This window comes from Melospiza melodia, chromosome 3 (assembly GCF_035770615.1).
Source record: "Melospiza melodia melodia isolate bMelMel2 chromosome 3, bMelMel2.pri, whole genome shotgun sequence".
Classification (NCBI taxonomy): domain Eukaryota; kingdom Metazoa; phylum Chordata; class Aves; order Passeriformes; family Passerellidae; genus Melospiza; species Melospiza melodia.
Window position 1 is genome coordinate 18012725 of NC_086196.1, and position 19301 is coordinate 18032025.

At 42.6% G+C, this 19301-nt stretch overlaps 1 protein-coding gene across 9 annotated transcripts in view; it reads right to left on the reverse strand.

Annotated features, from left to right (window-relative positions):
* Positions 1 to 5110, reverse strand: part of PUM2 (pumilio RNA binding family member 2) — a 68889-nt gene extending 63779 nt beyond the window's left edge. For 8 of the 9 annotated variants that reach the window (XM_063150898.1, XM_063150895.1, XM_063150894.1 and 5 more), the window contains exon 1: positions 5027 to 5110. The gene's annotated coding sequence lies outside the window, so the exon portion shown is untranslated. Of the gene's footprint in view, positions 1 to 3857; positions 3877 to 5026 lie in introns of those variants that run through there. The other variant, XM_063150890.1, reaches the window with a different exon arrangement.
* Positions 5111 to 19301: the final 14191 nt, after the last annotated feature.

A 19301-nucleotide genomic window follows, 5' to 3' on the forward strand; every position in this document is an offset into this window, starting at 1 on the left:
AAAAGGCCCTCCTACATATCTTTAAATATATAGCTCTAATAAATTATGACTGGAAAAAAACAAAAGAAGTCCAAGCAATACAAGAACAATACTTATTGGGAAATATGTTTACTGATTTAAACTTTAAATCTTAAATGCCACTGCCAAACTACGACTCTACAAGGAAAAAAAAAAAGCACCACAGAGGTTTTTACAAAATAGTATATTAAAATGGTACAGCTCCATACATTATAAATGCTAGCCCACGTATTTCCTTGCTAAAAAAATCAAAATACAGTTTTCAATCACAAAGGCAGCAGTTTCTTTTACATTATTACTCATAATGTGTAAAACCACTAATTCTGTTATACTGCTATGTCTGATTCTATAATTAGGAGACTATGTATCAAAGTAGCACAGAAAACTAACTTTTCTATGGGAACTACATCTCACTCTTACAGCACAGTCTCAATTGCTCTTTCAAATGTGTTAAGCCACACAACATTCTAACACAGTAATTGACATTAAAGGTCTCTAACCCACACAACAGTACATGTGGGGGTCTTCACAAAACAAAGATTTCAGACTCAGATTAAAATTAAATTCAACAGCTCACTTGTGAAACATTTAAGACTTGTCTTAAAACAATTATAAATGACAGCAGCAAAACACTCTGGTATTGACAAAACCTTGTCAGGAAAAAGCACCTGTCCCTGCCTGAACACCCACACTTAATGATCTCCACATTCCTAATCTACCAGAACTGATGTATTCTCAGCCTCTTGGTATCTGAATGGACATAAATAAAGCACAAAATACCACCTACAACCTCAGATAAGTACTTAAGGGAGAAAAAAAAATTCAACTCTTAGAAATGTCTTATTTTTTCATGCTAGAGGAAAATGGCAAGTCCAATTAAAATCTAACATATGTGGATAGATATTCAATCAGACTACAACACTTAGATCCCAAATATAGACAAAATAAACCAGTCCTTTAATCCCTCTACACAGTTCTACCTTATTCATGGAATCTTACAGACTACCAAATGTCACATCTTTAAGGAAAAATATAATATATAGACAGTTATATGGTAGTATTTTTTTTAGTCTTGAGCAATCTTGGTTTTGTGAGTAATGCAAGATATGAACCTACTTTGTCTTATCAGTACTGTTACAGTAGGTATTTGCTTATTGTCAAAATACTGTAGTAACAGAAGTTCTGCAACTTCTTCAGACTATGTGATTAACTCATCATTGTGCCATGCCAGAACTACAATTTAAGCAATATATATCATAGAGGAGACAAGCAGAAGATACTTGAAATATAGGAGTCAAGCTAGACTTCTCATGTTTAGATCAACTACACAAAGTCATTTCCAGCAAGTCTAGCTTTGTATTTAATCAATACACACATGTGAAGAGTTACAGAATTAATGCAGCTTTTAAAAACTCACTTCCTCTTTGAAGAGATTTATGACCTAATTCTACATAAAACTTCCTATCAGCCATGCAAAATGACTAGATGACTAGTTCAATCCATCACCCAAAATTCTTCCTAAAAAAACATGGATGAAATCTAAGAGCAAAGTTATGAACACATACATCTGACATGACTCCACTTACTTCCACCAGGATTTAATACTGAAAGCATTATACGGAAAGACAGACAACCAGATCTATTACCTGTAACTGAGACTTTTGCCAACACCTCTGTGAAGCAAGAGGCAACCTATCCTGGAGTTGTATGAAAAATTAAATTAAAAATAATCACAATTACAAAATGTAAACCAGACTATTTAGTCCAAGGTACACAAATATTTGGTGTCAAAAAATAAACCTGCCTAGAAAGGCTGCAGATGTGTTTTTAGCAGAGCCTGCAGAGGACAGCAGATCATATCACCGCTCAAGTTTAGTGCAAAGAGATGCATATACAGAGAACTGGCAAAAAAAATCTAGTGTGGCTCATTACTGAGATGCTTTTGCTATGGAGTTAGGCATTTTCCTCTTAACTCCTAAGATGGTTGTCATAACCTCCTCAGATGTATTTCTTCTACATACCCACAACTGCTCTTAAATAACCATGTTTAGAAAAAGTATCTGTTCAGCAATAATGAAATATAATCTTTGGAGAAAAGTAGTCTTTATTTATAAGCTAAACATTTCACATATCAGCTCTTGCCTACTATTCTAAAAGCCACAGCAGGTACTCTGAGCGAGATCGAAACTAAACCTTGCTGTAAAGTTTCAGCATGCAAGCCATTGTATAAACTGTATATAACTTGTTTGAAATGACACTGAAGCAGCTAGAACTGAATTCTTTACATGTTTTGATGCAATTTGAAATGCTTTTCCACTATATGATGGTAAAGTGCCTCCGACTTCATTATTAGCAACACGACACAATTGGTATTATTTGTTACAGGAGCTTTTAAAGGAAAGATTTCTTTCCTCATTGTAAGAGGCACTGGCTTATGTGCAATAAGCAAGACAACAGTTGTGTTATGGGTGGGGAAATCCCAATTCAATGAGGCAAACATTTTCACTTGAATTACTCGAAGAGAAAGAAGACAGATAACTCTCTTACATGCCTACACTTTTGACACACACAGTGAGAAGCACTTACACATCATGTCTACTGTCTTATATTGTCTCCTCTGTAGAGTTTCTATCAAACTTTGTAAAAAGAAAATTCAATGTATTAATCCTCATTTTACAGGAGATTCTCAACAAATAATTTAACATTCAAGAGAATTTAGGTTTCTTCTTAGTGCAACAGACAGCTGATTTTCATATAATTCCACATTAAAAAAAAAAAAGCAGGAAGACATACAAGCAGGAATTCAAACCTTCTACTGGCTTACTTGCCTCTGTGTATAAAAACTTGGTCTAATAATTTGGGGATTTTGGAAACCAAGCAAAAGATGAAATTATCAAGGAGAATGCTTCTACACACACTGATTATTCAGAGTACACTCAAATATCACTAAATGAAGGAGAGGGGGCAATATCTAAAAGGGCAAGAGCTAGAAAGTGCTGTTCAAAAATCAGATCTAGTTCACATTTTCAGCAAGCTGATGTTCTGTCAACACACTTGCCCTAAACATGCACAACATCTGGCCCACCGAGAGCATTGCAGAGGAACACCCAAGGAAAACAGCTACATAGAGCCTTCAGTGTACTCCACAATCCACTGTGAGATTTAATATAAACTGTCATAACAAGAGGCATCTTCTCAAAAAAAGGGAGGCGAGCCCAGCTCTTTCAGCCAACTGCTTGCACCATTAGCTCAATCACGACAGCAGATACAATTACAATTGCCTCAGAGCTGTGCCAACATCCCGAACACAGAAGATTTTTTACTACAGAGTGACACTCCAGGAAAAAAATAAAAACAAACCATTGTTATTAATGCAGAAAAAAAGAGTATTCAAATAACATGGACTTTCCTATGCACAACATCCACATAATAAACTGCAGAATGTGCATTATCAAGCAGTTTCTCACATGCATTTGCCTACTAACCATTCTGCTGGGCCAAATTCCAAATTTTCAACTCTGAACACTTCAGAAACTGTCAGGTGATTTGGTGTCATTTCCACCCATATAACCCAAACTACACCACCACTAAATTAGCATTTCCCTTTTAATGTGAGTTTCCTTCTCCCACTTCCCTAGCATATTTATACTCGTGTTGACACAGAGTTGTTGAGCAAATCAGGCAACATTTCCCTCAGCTTCTCAACAAAACTGCGACTGTTGTTAACATCTGGTTCTAAATCTAGACGTCACTAAATATAACACAAAACCATGCTTTATGTGTAAAAACGGTAACATGGCATAGTTATTATATTTCAAATGCATTCATATCCCACATACCTGAAGAGCTACACCACCAGCTCACTGAAACTATGAAGGCCTGACCTCTCGGTGGAGATGCAACAAAGAAAAAGTAAAATAAACCTCAAAGTATTTTGTTAACAGGCAGCATATATAGGGAATATTAGGCGAATTAAGAGTTTTACTGATTCACATTGCTCATACACATCCAATTGCTCAGAAAAAAGCATCCCGAAATCAGGTGATAAGAACCTCTTTATCACACCTCAAACACGCTGCACATTTTGGTATTAAGCCATCTTGCTACAAACTGTAAACGAGAAGAATATAAACCGTCCCAAAATATTTCCTCTCAAAGAAACAAGGATCTGACCTTAGAAAATACACGAAGAAAACAATGCCAAAACAAACCCCAAAAATCTTTGCACAATAACTGCCACTGAGATTAACCCCAAACTGTTCGCTGTACGCACGATCCACTCAGGACAGGAGGCATTTTCCTCAACTTTTTGTTTTTGTGGTCTGCACGGGCAGGTTTGAAGCAGAATCAAACCCTAGCGCTTCATTGTGTGCCACCAGCTACCAAAGGCATTCGGCCTTCTCGCTGCTCTCTCAGGAAGCGGTTATTATCTTTAAGAGCACTAAAAAAATAACACAAGTTTTTCGTACGTTCGAACAAAGCCCGTGTGATCCCAGCCACGCAATGGCCCGTGGGGTCCGAGCGCCGCCCCCGTCTCCGCTCCCCCCCGAGCCGGAGCCCATTGTAGCCCCGGTGCTGCGTCCGCCCCCGTCTGCCCCGGGCCCTCGAGGCTCCCCCGAGCACCACCGCGGCCCCGCACACCCCGCCGGGCCGGGGTCGGTCCCCCCCGAGCCCCTCCGAGCGCACAATGCCGCCCCTCCCTCGCCCGCACCCCCGGCGCCACCGCCCCTCACGGCGCTCGCTGTCCCCACCTCGGCGCCGCTCCCGGGCGGACACAAAGGCGGCGAGGCCGCCGCGCAGGCCCCGCGCCGCCCGGTGACCTGCCACAACATGGCCCCCTCCCTCCTCCTCCTCCTCCTCCTCCCCCTCCTCCTCCCCTCCCTCTCCCCTCCCTCGGCGCGCAGCCGAGCCCGCAGACAAAAGGGGGCTGGAGGAAGGGGGGCCCGCCCGCCCGCTCCGCCCGCCTGCGGCCTTCCCAGCGCGGCGCCGGCCCCCCGGGGGTACTCACGGGCTGGCTGGCGGCGATGGACCCGGAGCGGCCGCTGGGACACGCTTGCCCGCCCGCCGGCCCCTTCCTCCTCCTCCTGCCGCTCCCGCTGGGCGCCGCTCCTTCCTGCCTCCCCTCCCGCCCGCCCGAGGCTCACAACAACATGGCGCGGAGGGACAGGGACAGCGAGAGCGCGGCTGAACCTCCCCGGCCGCTCCCCCCGGCCGCTCCCCCCGGCCGCCACCGCCGCTCGGCCCCGCCGCCCCTGCCCGCCCCGGCCCCGCCGCGCCTGCGCGCCCCGGCCCGGCCCGCGGGGAGGCGGAGGGAGGAGGCGGTGGCCCCCGGCCCCTTCCGCCGCGCATGCGCCGCCTGCCGCCCCTCAGCGCGGGCACCGCGGCAGGGGAATGTCCCCGTCCCTGCCCTTCCCGCCGGCAGACTGCATTCGTGTCCGGCTCTGTGTGCTTGTGCTCACTCTCACTTACTGTGCCCACCTCTGGGATCCTCAGTGCAAGAAAGACAAGGAACTAATGGAGAGGGTCCAGCGGAGGCCACAAAGATGATGTGGGGTCGGGAGCATCTCCCGTATGAGAAGACACTGTGGGAGCTGGGCCTGTTCAGTCATGAAAGAACAGAGGGGAATCTCGTTAATGCATATAAATATGTCAAAGGCAGGTGCTCAGAATCATAGGATTTGCTGAGTTTGAAGGCACCCATCAGGATCAAGAAGTCCAACTCCTGGCCCTGCATAGGATGACATTCCAAGAGTCACACCATGTGCCTCAAAATGTTGTCCAAGTGCTTCTTGAACTCTCTTAGGCTTGGTGCTGTGACCACTCCCGGGGAGCCTGTTCCAGCCAACCTCTGGGTGAAAAACCTTTTCCTGATATGTAACCTAAACATCCCCTGATTCAGCTTCGAGCCACTCCCTTGGATCCTGTCCCTGGTCACCAGAGAGGAGACATGGCTGCTTGCCTCTCCACTTCCCCTCATGAGGATGTTGAAGACTGAAATGAAGTCTTGCCTTAAGTCTCTTCCTCCAGCCTGAAGTGCCTGGCTGGTGCCAGACTCTAAGGGGTGCCCAGTGACAGGAGCAGTGGCATTGAACTAAAACACAAGAAGTTCACCTCAACAGGAGGAAGAACTTTACATTGAGAGTGGCAGAGCACTGGAAAAGGCTCCCCAGGGAGGCCATGAAATCTTAATCTCTGGAGACATTCTGTGACCCTGCCTTGGCAGGGCCTGCACTAGATGATCTCCAGAGGTCCCTTACAACCCTAACAGTTCTGTGATCCTGTGATTTAGGCCTTTCAGGAAGTGTGACAGTGGGAGGTGGTGCCCACCTGAGGGCCTGGGAGACAAAGGGGAGGTGAGCCCTGTTTGAGGGGTCCCCAGTGGCCCCTGGTGACTCCTGAGGTCCCCACACCACCCATGGGATGTGTGTTTGCATGTGTTACACCAAACAAAAATGCATCTCAGCAATTACTAATTTATTAACTGCTGTGCTAATAGTAATTGTGTGGTGATTTTGGGCAAAGAGCCAATTATTCTCTTCTCATGAGAGTGTTAAAGATGGCATCGCTGGTACAGCAGGGAGGTGCTGTTGGTAAATACAGTTCTGGTGCTGGTAGCACTGCGTGTTCATAACCTCAATCATGATGAGCATAAATTCTGCATATTCAGCAGCCCCTAGAAATCAGAGGGATCTCTGCATGTCAGTGACATTTTAAAACCTGCATTTCACAAGAAAATCCCCTATTTTGCCTTTTTAGCCATTCTTCAAGAGCCTGGTTACAGAATGCTCCATTGCAGCAAACAGTGACAGATACCATCCCCTGATCAAACCTTCAGACCAAACGTGGCTCTGGGTGCCGTGGGCACTGCACCGCCGCTGCTGCTGCTGACCCACCCCTGGCTGTGCGGGCAGGGCGGAGCCAGGCCCCGCTGTCGCAGGGACTCCAGGCCCCGAGCGGGGCTGCAGGAATAGCACCTGAACTGGTGCTACTGCTGGCACAGCACTTGTGTGGATGAGATGTCTGTGACTACCAACTGTGTTCTTAAAAATAGAGATGTCTCAAAGGAGAAAATCCTCACTGTTTTCAGTATTTATAGACATGGTTAAGAACATAAAAGTTCCCAGCTCCTGATAAAGATAGAAACATTTCTGCAAGAAATGAAAATGATTTCTTGAGTCTAATACTAGTCAGCTAAATGCTCGGATGTCTGCAGCCTGCTGCCACTCACGTGGCTAATCTCTGTGATCCCCAGTGTCCCATCCCACTGCCACCTGGGGCTGTCTCCAGGGAGGCTGCAGGGCTGGAAAGCCAATTCCTGAGCTTACTGAGGAGAGAAGGCCTCTAAGTCACAGCCTCCAAGCCAGCCCTTCCCTTCATGCAGACCAGCTGGGACTGAAGGAAACCCTGTTATGCTCTTGGCATCTTGAACACTTACAGCAGCTGGTCTACATTATACCAGCTCTCCAGCTCTTACCCTTCTGGGGACCCTGTTTGTCCTCAATAATTATAATCAGTGTTTATGTAACGCATCAAATCTTCACAAAGAACTCAACATGCATTTGAAAAGCATAAGCTTGAATGATTTCCACATCAGTGGGCTTCTCAGTGTGCTTTTTCTCAGAAAAACCCAACCTGATCATGAAACAGAAAAATGTCTAAGTGCAATTGGTTTGGGATTTGATCTGATAAATACAATTATTTGATTATTTTCTAAAGTATCTTTTTTTAAAAAAAGAATAAAACAATTCGACCCCGACACATCTCACAATTTGATAGTGGCACTAAAGTTTTTGACTCATGCTAAAATAGTTCAATAAATGCCTTTCTCTCTTACCTTTGTTCTGAGTGGAAACTTTAAAAATACTTAATGCTTTAGATAGTTTTACTTGATATCAGTCCATTACAAAATGTTTTTCGTAGCTATTCCTCTTGCTAAGGATGTATTCACAGCTGTCTGGGCTCTGCTTACACTCCAGACGTTTCAGATAAACTCCTCCAACACAGTAATGCTAAGTTTCTGTGAATAAGTATCCTTAATGAAAAATACTAAAAAGGTACACAGTCTACAGTTTAAGACAGTAGCCAAGGATATAGAAAGCCTGGATGCCATTGCCTTCCTCCAGAGTCTTCCTCTGACATCCTGGGTAAGGCACTTAACTGAGGGGCACTCACAGAAACTGAAAACTGCAGCTCGAACCACCCCTGCTCAGCTAGTGCCTAATCATGAAGAGGTCTACATTCTCTAACTTCAGGACCTAAAACTCTGGACATAAACAGAATTTATCGTGCTGTGCCATGACATTTATGTCCCCCAGCAGTTTTGACAAATGGCGCTGTTGGATCTATCAGAGTAGCAAATATTTAACCTGCATTAATTAAAACAAAGGTATTCTGCCATGAAAATGAAACAACTAGGTGTGGCAGACTCTCTCAAAGCATCTCCACAAAAAATGCAGCTTGCACTCTTTTAAAACAGAGTTTGTGACATCCTTCACTCCCAGGATGGGGGGAGCACCCAGATTTGATTCCTTTGCTCAAGATTTACTGGCATTACTTCCTTGGAAAGAGTCCCCAGATCAGCAGCCTACTTTGGCTGCCCTCTGCTGCAGCTGGTCTGTTCTGCAGGAAAGCAGTCCATATGTTCATCTCAGATCTTCTGCTTGCTGGCCTTGCAGTCAGAGAAGGATCGAGTTGTTTGGGTTAGAAGGGATTTAATGACCCTCTAGTCCAAACCCCAAGTCTAACTATCCCCTGACTAATCCCCAGTCTGGCTGTCATCCTGCATCTTAAGAGGAGCAGTCATGGATGTGTGAACCTCTGAGTTCTGTGAAACAGCAGCTGCAGTTAACTACCTACACCTTCCCTGAGGGACAGCCCTGCAGCTCGGGAGCCACTGGAGCTGTGTGTCCAAGTTCCAGAGCAGGGCCTTGGAATGGTGCTTTATATCCTTAGCATGTCCCTTGTGAGCTACATCTTGATAAAGTAGGATGATCTGGATGTATGTTTCATGCATTTGCAGGAGCAGATCCCATCCTGAAGTTAACTTTCCCACATCACTACTGCATACCAAATCTAGGCACCCAATGCATTGGGTTCTGCATTCTATTTTGTCAAGAGACTTAATTAATAAAATCAATGAGTCTGAAATGCTGCAGTCACTAGACATGCTGCTAGATGCATTGCTGTAGGAATTAGTTTGTATTTCATGTTTTAGTCTGGCAGTGACCATAATACATAGGCAGATTTACTGCAGTAAGAACTCTATCCCAGTGAGGCAAGGCTTCCCCTTGGGTAATCTGTAGCCAGAGCCTCAGACAAACAGGCTTAGGAGCTGCAGACTCTTTTCACAGTGAGACTTTCCCATTCCTGCATGGTTTTGCCCCACCATTGCTTCACAAGCACAGCCTTTCCCTGTCACAGCCATTTATGTGCCATGTCAGGGCTGAGCTTCTGTTCTATTGCTACTGACCACTAACCTGCCCAGCCTCTGCTCAGCCTCAAGTTCTGCAGCTCCTCCTTGTACTGATACTGTTGTCTGAGTTCCCTCTATCTTCACAGCCTGTCTCAACCCTCTCTTCTGATATGGAAACGTTTGACCCACTTTATGCAATTGCATCCATTGTCTAGTTTTAATGTTTAAAACGACACGTTTTAAGCTTTTAATGCCATATGTGGGAAGAACACTTCTGAGTTACTTATCCTTCAAATTTCCCATTTAACACAAAAACTGGTACAAAAAGGCCTTCCCCTAGTATTATTCCCATAAACTCATTTGACAACAGCCAGCCTCTGAGTATGCTGAAAAGGCCAGTCTGCTCTATTCCTCAAAATTGTGGTATTATTTCCATTTGTTTCCCCCTAGCTGTATGCACCACCTGTAAATTTTTTCAAGGAAGGCCACATGATCTGTTTTTTTCTGGACTAGACAGCAACTGACATAACATACTGAGCTAGTGCACATTAGTTTAGCAGCTACAGAAAATTCACAATTGTATTATAGTAAATTTTGTCACAAATCCCATTTTTGAATGACTCATTACTATACTACTGTTCTAAAATGCTGGCTTGCCATTCCATTGCACACATGGCCATTGCTCCTGTAGACATTATTAGCAAGATAATAATTCTGCAAGAACAAGAACAAGATATTTAAAAGAGATGCATTAGAGGAGGTGTCAGTGAGTGGCGTGCACAGCCCTGCAGCACAGATCATCATGAACTTGTCCCAAGAATGAAAAGTCTCTCCTGGAAATGCTTTGCTAAGTAAGTCTATGCTATAATGGTGGAGGAGACTTGTTTCTCTTGAAGGATGGCTTTGGTCTCCAAGTCATTCATCCCCTCATAATTGGCTGAGGTCTGAACAAACTTCATAAACATACCTCAGAGTCACAGCCACCAGAGACTGCTACTGTAATACAACAAGAGTCATTAATGGCATCACCTCATGTACATTAATGAATGTCAATAGGTGTGGAGAGCAAAGCCAGAAATAATGCCAGCTAGTTTTTTTATTGACATTCTCTTCATTCACAACAGAGTAGCATCAATGCTTATCTTTAAAGAAAGAGCCTACATGTCTCAATGAAAGTATATTTTTCTTTCCAGTGGAGAATTAAATTACAGGAACTCCCCATGATAGAAGCAGTCTGTGGCTCTTAGAGCTGAAGATTGAATATGATAGTACCAAGAATGAAACCTCAGAGTTGGGCATCAAATTAATTGTCACTCATTTCATATATTAAGTAGTAATGAGTAAACATTGTAATTTCTAAAAGGGGGAGAAAAGTTCAAAGAAATATCCGAAGCAATGGAAGCAAGCACAAGAACTCTGAGTAATAGGGAGGGTTTTTTTTGTTGCACACTTAGGATGACATAATTCAGCCATATCAGAGCAAGGAAGAGTGGGAAGAATGCATTTTTTTTTCTCTCCTAGGGAAATACATTTTAAGAACCCTAAGAGCATATCCACAAATTTGGATTTTTTTGCATCAAGTTTCTCTAACTTAACTTGCATGAGCTAGAGCTTCTTTGTATCTTCAAAAATGCGAAGCTGTAGTGCAAAGGATAAACTAGAAGAAAGATCTGCAACAGTACTTTGACTTACATAATTTCATGTCTTAGGTTCATTTACACCCTTCTACCTCTTGCCATATCAAATACTGATCCTCCCAATTGCCAAAGGTTCTTCTGACAGGGCTCTGAACCAGCAGCCTTGACACCAAGTGGACTTTGCTTGGGTAACATTTGGACATCTGCAGTCATCTCTGCTCTTCTGGTGTAATTGCTAGGCTATAATTTTTTCTTCTATCTTAACTGCACCTGAAGCTCACAAGAATTTCCTGTTCTTATACAGTGTCAAGGGGGCCCAACCACAAGCAACAAGATGACTGGACACGTCATTTAAATACCAAACTGGAGCACAGATGTATCAGCTCAGAGCTAGTTCAGACCTCTGTTCTGACTCATCATTGTAGCATGAAGACATACCCACTGGTTCCCATTTCCACACAGAGAACCCAAACCTCCTTCTGTGCCAAACATGCCTTCAGAGCAGCAAGGCACAGCACAGTGAGTATAGAATGCCAGACACAGACTGAGGAAGGGAAATTCCATCTTGCTTCCTGAGCATAAACAAATGGTTGAGCACTGTAATACTGAAAAGCAGGTGCCAATGTCATGCACATATTACATAAATAATAACAGTGTTTTCATACCTCTGTGGGCTTACCTTTAATTATATCTGCAGGTTTTACAGACTTCTAAAGTACTTCTCTTGTTTCTGATGCACCCTTCTTCCTAGGCAGTTAGTCAAATACAGAACAAAATTTGAAATTCATTGAGCTGAAACAATGTGTTTTTAAATATTACAAAATTCAAGTTCTTTTTGTGAGTCAGCTCACCCTCTTGTAGCACAGGACCCTTGTCTTCAGCTAATCTATTATCAGGGCCCAACAGCTGTTTGTGCATCTGCACCCCCAGTGCTGGGGTGGGGACCCAAGGGTGAGCCAGCATCTGGAGCAGAAAATGGAAAAGGCAGGGTGAGAGGGAAGAGAAATGCTTTGTTTTCCTGTGGGAGCTGCTGGGGAAGGACTCCACCACCCAGCCAGCTGTACCTTTGCTGTCTCTGTGACACCTGGAAGGAAGAGCTCTGCAAGTGGGAAGCAGAGATTAGCTCTTCATCAAATGGGAATAATCAATTCCCATTTCCCCGGCACAGGAAAGGCACAGGAAAAGTAGGCATGAGACCACACCCTGCAGCTTGCTTTGCCTACTGGCTTGAGCTGGCTCCAGACAGAAATCCAGTTTGTCTGGAAAACTTCTTCCCTTGTAATACATCCTGTTAGTGGATTGCAAATCAGGAAGTTTTCATGTGTAAATAAGAGGTGCCTTTCCACTCATTTTGGCTAAGGTCTAAGAATTAGAGGACATCATCTGTAGATGCATCCAATTTTCATTCAAGAGAACAATGCTACTTAAGAGTGATTCCTGTACATCCATGTTACATCATGCTGACTGCATCATTGACAAGGGCGATTAAGGAGCTATGATCTCTAGGCCAGGAAGAGTTCTCCAAACCTTTTAGCACAGTTCTTTCCTTCATAAGATCTCAAGTGAAAATTTACCAAGTGGAATGAAAACCTGGTTCCCATCTCCCACACATACTTCCCCTGGAAGGCCAAGAAAAGATGCTTAATCCATTTCATCCTCCCTTTTATTTATATATATTTTTAGCTTTAACCAAAGCATACAGATGGGAGGAATTAGTCTCAACACATCACTATCTTCCCAAGATCATTAGTTCGTCTGTTGGTAAAAATGCACAAGATGAAGCATTAGTTGGAAAAATACACGTTTGTTGCAACTTCACAAAGCAGCAGCCAGAGATACTAAAGAGTGCCATAACTTACTTGACTTTTCCAGGCAAACATTGGTTTTCCCTTTATATTTGACAGTCTAAGTGATGTTTTAGTTAAACAGCATTAAAATTACCCCCTTGTCCTAGGTCTTTGAGAAGCTAGGCAGTTACTGGACACTGGCTGAGCCCCCTTGATCCTGACTAAGCTCATCCCAGGAGATAACTTCACAGGGCTGAAAGCATGGCTGGCCCAGAGCCCATCATACAGCTTATAGCCACTCCACAAAGAAAGTGTTTTGGGCATGTAGGGGCAAACCCTGGCCTCATGCTGGCCCTGACTGCGAGCTGAAGCACATCCCACCCCTGCGTGGGGGGAGAGCAGTGCAAGGGTGATCTGCCTCACACGTGTTGACAGCAGCAGTGCCAGGCAGGGATAAGCCACCCAGCCCCACCCTGCACTCCCAACTCTGGCCCAGGGAAAGCAAACAGGTGGAGGCAACTCACAAAACTTTCACCAGCGCTGCAACCTACCTTACCCTATTTTCCTTCCTGGCTGTTGTTCTCCATGTGCTTTCCCTACTAGTCTCCTAGTAGCAGGGCACGTCCTCTGCTGTGCCACACTACCAAAGCTGGTGCTTCCCTCACTTTTGTGACTAAGAAGAAGAAAAGAGGCAGGTGGGCAAACCCCCTTCAGTCTTCAGGCTTATTGGGAAGACGTGGCAGCAGTGGGGCAGGCTGGGGAAGGGAGCTGCCTTCTGTGTGCCCTAAATGTCACTTCTGATCCCAAAAATAAGGATCAGTTTTCATGAAGATTTTAAGGAACTCAGTTTAGTACCTGCAGTTACTATATCCCCTTTTCACCTGAGGAAAACTGGAATTACTTGGGTCAATGTAATTATGATGTTTCTCACAAAAATTGTACAGAGAAAACAATTTTATTATAGAATGCTACCTAACAGAATGAATATAGATTATCAGGTTAAGCTCTAAACATGTGTTGCAAAAGTTTATCCTAAAAATAATAAAACTATCTTGTGTTAGTGAAGGTATTATTGTGCATCTACTCAGAAATGTAGGAATGCATTTCAGTGATTAAATAGAATTTTGGCATGTTTAAGTTCTATTTTTAAACTTGTTTCCTAAAAAGTTTTCATGAAAATGTTTATTTGTATTCTGGTAATGATAGCATTAATTTGATAAAGACTTTGTGTAGGACAAGATAATCTAATCTTGAATTAAGCTTAATAAATAAATTAAACTTAATTCCAACATTTAAAAGGCATTCTTAAGAGTACAAAGTAATGCAAATAAATTATTAAGGCTAAATTGCTAGGAAAAGAAAACAGGACATATTGTGTGTGTGTGTACAACACACACACACACACACACACACACACACACACACACACACACATATATTGTGTGTATGTATATATATATAGATAGATATAAACCCAGGAAATACAGAATGAAGAAATTAGTATATTTTTCTTCAGTTGCTGAAAGAAAAAGTATCAATAGCCCTTGATAGATTATCTCGACCTGTGCAAGAAGCAGTGGGATCAGTACTTTTCCCAAGTTGTAATTATTTCTTTTCAGCTGTGGTTCTCATTTCATCAGTGTTTCATCTTACTCCACCAGTATCTTCTAGAGCAGCTATTGTCACAGAATCATTAAGGCTGGACCTCCAAGACCATCAAGTCCAACCTTTGACCAAACACCACCAGGCCACCTAAACCCTAGCACTAAGTGCCACAACCAGTTGTTTCTTAGTCAGCACCAGGGATGGTGACTCCACCACTTCCCTCTGCAGCCCATTCCAGTGCTTAACCACATGTTCAAAAAGGTGAAAAAATTCTTCATGATAACCAGTGTTGACTTTCTTTGATGCAGCTGTGGCCATTTCCTCTCATCCTCAACACTCTTTATTATCTTTCACAGTGGTGGCTAGATTGAGTTCTAGCTGAGCTTTCACCTTCCTGATTTTCTCTCTACATGACCCAATGACATTCTTGTATTCTTCCTGAGTTGCCTGCCCCTTCTTCCAAAGGTCATAAACTCTCTCTCTTTTTTTTTTTTTTTTTTTACCTGAGTTTCATCAAAACCTCCCTTTTCAGTCAGGCTGGTTTTCTTTCCCACTGACTCATCTTTTGGCACATAGGGACAGCTTGCTCCTGAGCTTTTGAGATTTCCTTCTACCTGAATCCCATTGTTTTTAAGGAGTTCAGTATGACACTAGCAGCTTCCTCTTGAACATATAATATTCAGTGCCTAATTGGAAACATGAGATACCAAATAAATTTTAAGAAAGAATATCTATAAAACAAAAGCAAGCCTTTCAAAGTCTAATAGCTGCAGAGCCAGAATATGCTGAGCACTTGCTTGGCAGGAGCAGGGAGGCTCAAGCTCAGCTGCAGGCTGTTTGCAGACCCAGACAGGGAGCACTAACTCAGCTCATGGTAAATTATTGGGTTTAAGATTCACTCTTAACCCCCCAACTTCAGATCTGCTGTTGTAACATGACAGGGAAAGGCAGTTACTCTAAATACAAACAAGCTCAGTTTTAGTGATGATTCCTGTTGTGAGCCCTAGGGCTATCCTGCATCCTCAGAAATGTCATTTCTACCCCACCACCGTACTCCCAGTAGCCCAAGCTGTGTTTCTGTTTTGCTAGCTGCAGCTCACATTGGCATTTTTAAAATCCCAGCCAGAGCTCTGCTGCACAAGGAGCCCTGTTTTTATGCCAGAGGCACTGTTGCCTTGGGGGCAGCCACACACTGCTGGCCCCTGGGCACATCATGAAAGAAGCTGGTGGGTCCAGGCCAACTCCGCAGGGATGGAGGCCCAAAGCTGCACTCTTTCAAGGCTCAGATGTGAGAAGAGCCAGGATGCACTGGGGATGTAGAGCATTAGAGTCAAACCCATGGGGCACCTGTTCCCCAGGCAGATGCCTCTCAATGCATCCTCTTTCCTTTGTTTTCACACAGGATATCTGGGGTATGTTGTCTGTCTGCCCCAATTTTTCTTCTGGCCTTGAGATGTATTTCAGAACTCCACTTTCCTGGCCTTTATTTCCTCTCTGTTTTCAGTCAGGCATCCCTACTTATATGGCAAGCACAGGCATCAAGATCTGCCTGCAACTGCAGTTCAAATCTTGCATTTTGGAGGTGAGAGTATTCAAGCTGAATTTGTGGGTTTCCATGTTCTTAAGTAGAGGAGGCCATCAAACCCACATTTTATGTCCTGAATTCATTCTCTAACCATTAGTACCTCTCATCCAACTTGATGTTTGTTGTTTGGTGTTTTTTTCTTAATTAAAAAAGAAAAAATCTTGATCTCTGCACAAATTTATTAGTATTGGTGTCTACCTCCAAAGAAAGCTATGGGCGATGGTTTTGGCCACTCCACTCTCAGATTACAGGTTATTTTTAATCCCATCTAGAGATTTGTAACTCTTTTCCAAGCATGGGACAGGGAAACCAAGCCCATAACTGTGTTCCAAATATCACTCCTGGGACCTAAAATTAAATATTGCAAAATATTTGTCCGCATGTTTTGCCTAGTTTTTACCACTGACATTGACCTTTACTTTAAATTAGTCCTCATAGTTACTCCTGAGACAAAAAAAAAAAAAAAAACCATAAAGACATTAAGGAGACTGTTCATTCCCAGCTCGAATATAGTCTATTTGTGCTGTCTTAATGTTGAAGAAGTAATATGTACAGTGGGCTTTCTTTTCAGGCAGGAATGCGAAATACCAAACCCAAATGCGGACTGAGCCATGCTGCATTATTGCTCGGGACCAGTAGATGGCAACCACCCCTTGCAGTGTCAAAGGTAAGTGAGAATTGTTCAGGTAGGCGATGTATTAGGCGACAGCTTGAGCAGCAAAGCTCTGCTGCTCCACACGAGGAGAAGGCAGAACTTGTATTTTTTACTTCTTCTTATACCTCTCCGTTTGGGAAGGGAGCAGTGAGTTTTCCATACTCAGTTTTGACAAATTATAATTGTGACAATTCATTTGAGTAAACTATCTGAGGCTGCTCCTTGCTGCTAATATCAGTCAAAAAAAGAACAAGACAATGAAAAAAAAAAAAAAGTCCAAAGCATTAGACTGCATTTATTAGACTACCTTAGCTTCCACAGGAATAGCCTCAAGTTCTTATCATTATTAATTAGATTCCTTATTACTTTAGGTGGAAGCAGTTAGAACTCAGTAACAATGAATCTGGGATTGGAAATATACTTCCCTCTAGGAATTGACTGAGGCTATTGACATACCAGTTAATTAATTCTCATTATATGAGAGGCCTTACAGAATTTTTTTTTACATGATCAAGTTGGAAGACATTCTATTTTTTTTCCCCCTACAACATTAGATTAAAAGTTATTCATTTCCAGGAGCAAGAACACTAAAGGTTTGAAAAAATCCCCTCCAAGCACCTTGCATTTACACTTCAGAACAGAAGTTCCTTCATTAAAACAGGAGAAGAGTTAGAGAAATACAAGGATAACTTTACTAGAAGGACACTTAACTAGCAGTAGTCATATGAAATTTTCCTTTAGCGTTGTTTTAACCATATTTTGTGCCTTTGTTTTCAGTAAGGATTGGTATACATAATACATGTGTTGATGCACACAGGAGTGTCAGTAGTGCAGGAAAAAAACCTAGACCTTTGAACCCCTAAAGGATTCCTGCATTGCCTCACAGTGTCATTTGCAATTTAAAGAAGAATACACTACAAATAGCTAAACCAGACAAGAAGAGCACTGTCACTTAGCAAAAACAAACCAAAATACTCTGCATTACTGGGATGCCTCCCTCCAAGTTCTCAACCACTTTGCAAACCATTAACTTGAAATGTGTTAATTTGCACCCTTGCAGTACAAGGTGTATGTTTATTCTCAGAACTCACACCTTTGCTGGGAAAGCTTAAAAAACCTACTTGACAGATAAAGTATAAGCTTTCACTTTTGTTGCAGCTACCCCTTGATCAGCTGTGAATTTCTATAAGGGACTTTGAAATTAGGAGAAAACCAGCTGGTATCCATTTCCTAGTTAATACTAGAGAGGTGATGTAGGAATAGCTCCTGAAATCCTTTACGAAACCCAGCAAATTTTTTTCATTGTTTCCTTAATCTAATAATAACATTTGTACTCTAAACCCCTATACTTTTTAATGAGATTTGAGAGCTTTTTTTCTTCTTTAGAGAACCTGAAGTCCTTGAACCTGATTATAAAATTTGAGCACCTTTATTTGCCTTAGCATGAAAAACTGTATGAGTTGTATCTGTTGCTTTTGTTGTGGACCCATGAGTTCTATTAAGGGTCCAGGAGTTACCCTGGACTCTTCTTGCAGAGAATTGCAAAGCTAGTTAGAATTTTTTTTTTTTTTTTTTTTTTTTTTTTTTTTTTTTTTTTGCGAAAAGGCAAAGAAAGAGAAGTCCAAATGATTTAGAAGAAATTTTTAGAGAAACAATATAAATACTGCTCTGATTATAGTCATGCTTTTTTTAGCTCAAATATTTGAGAACAGATAGTTTTAAAGATTCAAGATCTGTGGTTGCTGTGAAGGGCAAAGAAAGGTGTCACTGCTGGTACTTATGACAACAGAAGTTTGGAAGAGACCTCCAAGGACAGTAACTGTCCAGTAAAGTTTAGTTCATGTTCAAGGAATCCATGTGGAAGTTCCCTTCCACTCTACTTCGTACACATCTCAGATCACAACATACACCCTCATGCACTGTAATAGTCATATTTATGGCAGAACCTGCCTCAAGGTCTGGAATTTTATGTGTTAGGTATCTAAGTAAGGGTCAGAGGTATCTTCAAAAGCTTGTACCATGTTTCTGTCATGTGTGCATTGAAATGTGTGTAAAATGAGCTGTGACAAAGTGCTCTGAAGATTGTGGTCTGGTAGGAGTGTGCACACCTTATGTACAATGGTAAAAAAGCCCTGGAAAAATGTAATTGTAGCCTTTTCACGTTTCTCCACCTCCACTTCCTAAAGTTGGAAAAAGCTCATATTGCCCCCTACTGCAGTGCAGAAAAAGTGTCTCTGGACTGTGTTTGGCAAAACCTTTGTTTCTTTGATCAAGACACTGGAAATGTTCCTTGTTGAGCAAAGCCTTAGCATGTTGGCCAGCAGACTTGTTTGTTTGATCATGTTACGGTGAAGAATGAAAATACGATTGAGCACTGAGGCAAGTGCTTGTACATTGACTTTTCATCAAACAATAAAGTACAGATTTGCATGGGGACTTTGCTTACCTGATCCTTATTTCACATGCTGTTTGAGGCATGATTTAAAGGAGAGATAACCAGGATCACAGTCCAGCAATGTGCTGAGTGATTTTGAGGTCGTTCCTGATACTATCCATTACTATTGCTTGCAATGAGATTCAGGGATAATCAAACTTGGCATAA